Genomic DNA, 6547 nt, shown 5'->3' with positions numbered 1-6547 from the left:
CAACCAGCAGAGGTGTGCAGGGGTTTCTGCCACTGGGTGGAGGGTTTCATGATGACTTCTAGGAATCTTAATCACTTGACATTTTAAGGGGGAAGAGCAGAGTTTCATAAATCAAGTTTGTAGATACCCAAATGTTCCTATGGCCTCTTGGCTTTCTCCAGAAAACATGTTTTCACTGAGAATCACATTTCCTTGGGATTTTGCTGCATACCACAAGTTACCCACGATTTGGCTTTCACTACAGTTTTCTTTCTCACTTCACCAAGTGACTGTGTACGGGACAGACACGGAGACTGAGAAGCTCGTCTGGCGGGTGAGGGTTGTGGGCAGCTGGGCTCAGGGCCAGGCCTCGGCCCCCTCAGACACCCCAACCCTGTAGTGCACAAGTCAGATCACACTTCAGGCCATAGGAATCCCTCGTGACATGGATGTCCTGGTTCCTCTGTAACCACTGAAGTCTCGAAAGCCTTGTTTTCTAATGGCAAAGGTCTACACCACCTTCCTGTGCCCACATTCTTTGATCCCAAGAAGCCCTGAGATGTGTTCTGTTGCCTTAACAGCCCTGCAATGGCTGTGGGAGGTGGTCTGTCCTCGGGAGGCAAGGAACCCTCTGTTTGCTAATGCCTGACATTATTCCCTTTGCTAGGCTGCACATAGGGGGTGAACTGCTGGAAACTTTGCCAGAAAGTCCCAGTAAACACTCATCAGCTGAATCCACAAGTGACTTCTCTCCCAGCGCACAGAGATGATGGTGAGCCCGTGCAGAAAGGGCAGGCTCTTGGGAGTGGGGCGGTGGGGAGGCGTCTGGGAGGCTCAGTCGGTTAAGCACCCAACTCTTGATTTCGGCTCAGGTCATGATCTCACAGTCTGTGGGTTCAAGCCCCACAAGAAACGGCAGGGGACACCCCACTTCTGCAGTGAGTTCCAATTCTGTCTCTGGGCCAGTACTCCGCTTCATTAGTTCACACATTTATCAAGTATTAGCCCAGGGGAATATGGGGACATGGCCCTTCAACCTCATGGATTGTGTAGACCAGCAGGTGCCCACACAACTGCAATCAGACGACGACAGGAGAATGTGTTCAGTGTTAAGTGGAGACTCAGACAATGGGAGAAGAGAATGGGGAGGCTGTCTGGGAGGGCTCCCAGGTTTGGGGCTGGAAGATCAGACGGATGGTGGTATCATTCCCGATAGGGAATCCGGGGTAAGATATAGTGTGGGGGTGGGAGAAGGTGGGCAGGCATATGGAGGTGTCCAGTACAGAGCAGGACATATGAGGCCTGAGGCCGAGAAGACAGATTTAGGGAGATTTGGGAGGCCTGAGGTGGACAATATTCTTAGAGTTGAGGGAGCCTGTTGTACAACGTAGGCTTTATTACTGTTCAGGAATGGTGGGGCTGACAGGTCAGCAGACGCTTGCCATTGAAAAGCTAGTTACGTACGGTTTCCAAGAGGAGGGGGTGCGAGGCCACATGCAGATGCACCGGTGTGTGTGGGGGGGTCAGTGGTCAGAGGGAACAAGGGGAAAAGAAGCAGGAGCCTTTGTTGTGCTTCCCAGAGGCACAGTAAGGAGATTTGGGACAGGCCAGCTTGAATCACCATGCATCTGATTGTGGCTCTGCAGGGTGATGCCAGGGCCCAGAGTGGCCAGAAGCCAGATGCTAGCAGGCTGAGGAGGTGGGGTCAGCAGGTGTCCAAGCATGCCTCAAGAGACTGGTCTCTAAGGATGAATTGGAAGATGGGGTAGGGAATGAGGAATGGGATTTTTGTTTAAACATTTATCACTCTTTTTGTTGTTGCTGTTATTTGTTTTTGAGAGAGAGAGAGAGAGAGAGAAAGAGCAGAGGAGGGGCAGAGAGAGAGGGAGAGAGAGAGTCCCAAGCAGGCTCTGCACTGAGAGCAGGTGAGCCCGATGTGGGGCTCAAATTCACAAACTGTGAGATCATGACCTGAGCTGAAATCAAGAGTCAGACGCTCAACTGAGCCACCCAGGTGCCTTGGGATTTTGTTTTTTTTGGGGGGGGGTAATCATAGAGAAATTGTTATGGTTTCAGTCTCGAAAAGGAAGGAGTCAGAGAAGAGGCTGAAGGTGAGGACACACAGAAGGAAGAAGACAGTGGAGAAAGTCTCTGGTGACCATTTTAAAACAAAACCTTTTTTCAGGAGGAGAGAAGGACGGGGTTTGGAGGCACAGGCACAGATGGTTTCCAGGTTCATGAGAACAGCTCTTGACTAAGGTCGGCCAGTGCAGTCACATGACATTAAAGATGCCAGAATCTTCAGCATCCAGTCAAAATCAGGTGGTAGCTTATTATTAGTATCATAACACATGAAGAATATTCCACAAATATGCTATTTCACAGTTTAGGAAGCAGGTCCACACTCCCATGGGGACTGCCAGCCAAAGCAACCCTCTGAGGTGCCTGGAGCTGGGCAGGTAACACTCTCACTGCATGGGAAGGCCATGGCCATTGGCAGTCACACAGCTGATGGGGCCCGCGGAGTCCCGCCTGGAAAGGCCGCATTTCTTACACACTGGGCTGCCTCTGCAGCGTATTTGTTGGCCCAGTTATAACCAAGCTGGGAAGCAATGGCTGCCCCAGCGATCATCGTCATGGAGTGGAGTATGGAGGGTCATGTCGTCAGCAGTAGCATCCTTCATTCTGTCCTTGAGAAATTTGTTATGGGATGATATGCATCCAGCCAGAATTCATGGTGAGGTCCCAACCTCCAAATGGGACTGCATTTGGAGACAGAGTCTTTATTTTTATTTTTTTTAATGTTTATTTTTGAGAAAGAGAGACAGTGGGGGAGGGGCAGAAAGAGAGGGAGAGAGAGAGAATCCCAAGCAGGCTCCAGTGCAGAGCCCGACGTGGGGCTTGATCCCACCAACTGTCAGATCACGACCTGAGGCGAAACCAAGAGTCGGACGTTTAACTGACTGAGCCACCCAGGCGCCTCTGAGACAGTCTTTAAAATGAGGTCGTTTGGGGCACCTGGGTGGCTCAGTCGGTTGGGTGGCCAACTTCGGCTCAGGTCATGATCTCGCGGTCCATGAGTTTGAGCCCCGCGTCGGGCTCTGTGCTGACAGCTCGGAGCCTGGAGCCTGTTTCAGATTCTATGTCTCCCTCTCTCTGACCCTCCCCCATTCATGCTCTGTCTCTCTCTGTCTCAAAAATAAATAAATGTTAAAAAATAAAAATAAAAAAAAAAATAAAATGAGGTCGTTAGAATAGGCCCTAATCCAACAGACTGGCGTCCTTATAAGATGAAATTGGGACACAGGAACACACAGAAGCAAGACCACTCAAAGACACAGAAGGTGGCCGTCTGCAAGCCAAGGAGAGAGGCCTCAGAAGAAACCACCTAGCTCACCTCTTGGTCTCAGACTCCCAGTCTCCAAACTGTGAGGACAAAACTTTTGTTGTTTAAGCTGCCCCAGTCTGTGGTACTTTGCTACGGCAGCCCCAGATGACTCATATGGTATTTTTAACCTTTCTACTTGATTTCAGGAAAGGATATGGATCCTGCTCTTTTCTGCAAACTTCACACCTCCTACCACCTGTTGAAAGAAAAGGAGAAGCCCAAATACACCAAATGTTATTTTTCCCACTTATTTTTCTTAGGCACCTCTAAGAGCTAACAATGTGTCACATCTGATGTGAGCATGGCGTTTATGCCGGAGAGTGAGCCTGCTTTTGCGTCTCGCAGGGCCGATGACACGCGGTGTGAGGTTAACTGGCGGCTGGAGCTGGAGGAGGTGCAGGCACCACACACAGTACCGTTCTGCTCACATTCTCTCCCTGGGTCAAGTGGATGTCCTGGATTTACTGAGAAGCTTTCGTGCAGAGCCCCTGCTCATCCTACAGCCTAAAGATTATGTTTCCGACGCCCAACTGCCCTACTCCGTTAAGCACTTCTGTGGAAGTCTATTAATCTTATCTGTTGTTTTATCCATGCACTCATCTTTTATATTCTCAGAGTTCTGGTACGTGTGTGGGGATGTGACTGAGAAGGGGAAAGGTAACCACCGTAGCCTCTGATGTCACCTGCCAGGGCAGAGCTGGTGGAACCGGCTTCCACTTGGCTAGAAGAGGAGAGAGGCCAAGGACCCGGAGGCACCTTCCTTGGGAAGTGCAGTCTTGAGAGCTCTGTTACCTCCACCCTTATGGCAAAAGCCCACCACAGCTGGTGGGGACGAAGGGGACTCATCAGATGGGGACCTCATGAGGTGCAGATTCCATGCCTGCTGGGCCCCAAGGAGCCTTGGTGAGTCACTGGCAGTTCTGGAACCTGGTTTCATGTGCAAACAGAGAAGATCAGTCACGATGATCACTGATGTCCTTCCAGCTCTGAGATCTGTGTGATTTCTGTATCCGAGACTTTAAGATGGGTAAGTGCAGCCTGGTTTTCCATGAGTTCATGGGTTTTGCTGTATCTTTAGGGGTTTTCTGTGTGTGTTCTATGTGGGTGGCTTGACTTTGATCACCTGTTTAGCCTCTGGCTGGTGTCTACTTCCTCATCTAGGAAAAGAGTGAATGGTGTGGGGCCGGGCTCACACAATGCTGGGGACAGAAACCTGAAGAAAGAGGGGAGGGGACGGCAGGTGGTGGAGCCAGGGAGAACAAGATAGGGATACGGGCTCAGGAGCTAACAAGTCAGCTACCGTGCAGCCGTGAGGACGTCCTGCCTTGAACCCCATGTGGGAGGCAGGGAGACCAGGCACGCTGCTCCCCGGGGCCCAGCAAGATCTTGGTGTTGGAGCAGGTGAGACGCTGTTACTCATTCAGTGAGGCCAGGGCAGTGGGGTGCGGGCAGGCATCTAAGAAGCAGAATAAGAAATCAGGGACAGAGGCCCCTCAACATCCTAATGCTGCCTTTTGGGGGACCTCTTTGGTGACTCTCCCTTATCTGAATGACTTTCTCCACTGTTCGCGGTGATTGTAGCTATGATGGAAATTCTCTCGGCAGATTGCACTCAGCTCGGGGGAAGCGTGGGTCTGAGGGTCGCCCACACCACACGTGTGCCAGTGGCCGGTGGCCTCTCCTAGCCCGTTCCTATGTCCCCAGTGGTGTGTCATGCTCACAGAGACACAGCTGTGGTTGTTCCCAAAGCTTCGCGTGTCAGTTGTTATTGAAATTAAATAATTTAAGTAATTATTATGTAAACTGATAAAGTACACAGGTGAAAAGAGCTTTATTTATATGTTTGTTTATTTATTTATTTATTTATTTATTTATTTATTTATTTATTTAACAGAGGGAGAGAGAGAGAGAGAGAGGCAGAGAGGGAGGGAGGGAGGGAGGGAGAGAGAGAGAGAGAGAGAGAGAGAGAGAGAGAGAGAAAGAGAGAAAGAATCCCATACAGCCTCCACACTGTCAGCGCAGAGCCTAACATGGGGCTCAAGCTCATGAACCGTGAGATCGTGACCTGAGCTAAAGTCGGATGCTTAACCAATTGAGCCACCCAGGCGCCCCAAGATTTTTTCCCTCTTATTTTTTTAATTTTAATTTTTTTATGTGTGAGACAGAGAGAGAGTGAGGGTGAGAGGGGCAAAGGGAGAGAGAGAATTTTTTTTAATGTTTATTTATTTTTGAGAGAGAGACAGAGACAGAGCATGAGCAGGGGAGAGGCAGAGAGAGAGGGAGACACATGTCCGAAGCAGGCTCCAGGCTCTGAGCTGTCAGCACAGAGCCCAACGCGGGGCTCGAACCCATGAACCGTGAGATCATGACCTGGGCCGAAGTCAGACACTCAACCGACTTAGCCACCCAGGTGCCCCGGGAGAGAGAGAATCTTAAGCAGGCCCCACATTTGTGGAATCGGGGCTCAATCTCACAACTGTGAGACCATGACCTGATTGCAAATCAAGAGTCAGACGCTCAACTGACTGAGCCACCCAGGCACCCCAGGAGCTGTTTTTATAAGAACTAAGTGCAATGCTTTGGAAAGTTTCATGGATGTAAACTGCTAACAGAACCAAATCTGCTGTAAAAATAGGTATGAGTGTGACAACTATGAGACATCAGAAAAATGTAAAAACCCAGGATGAAATGCACTCCTCTCTGATTGCTTCACTGAGTTCCCATGCTAGCTGTGATAGAGATCCAAAGTGGGACCTGTAATCCGTGCAATATGGGTGTGGATTTTGAAAGGTACAAGCTTCTAATCAGCACAACTATCATTAAAAATAAAAAGGCCTTAGCTCCAGCAACACCAGAAGATTGATGAATTAATTACACTGTCATGCTCTAACTTAAAATATTTAATATATGGGTTCTATATACATATACATGGGCATATATATTCACATCCAACATTAACTGAGTCAGTACCAGTCCCCAGCTTAAGGTAGGAGAGCTTCTGGGGCGCCTGGGTGGCTCAGTCCATTAAGCGTCTGACTCTTTATTTTGGCTTGTGTCGTGATCTCATGGTTTCTGAGTTTGGGCCCCACATGGGGCTCTGCACTGACAGCTCAGAGCCTGGTTAGGATTCTCTTTCTCCCTCTCTCTGCCCCTCCCCCACTCCCACTGTCTCTCTCTCCC

This window comes from Panthera tigris, chromosome A1 (genome assembly GCF_018350195.1).
Source record: "Panthera tigris isolate Pti1 chromosome A1, P.tigris_Pti1_mat1.1, whole genome shotgun sequence".
Taxonomy (NCBI): domain Eukaryota; kingdom Metazoa; phylum Chordata; class Mammalia; order Carnivora; family Felidae; genus Panthera; species Panthera tigris.
This window is presented reverse-complemented; position numbering follows the sequence as displayed.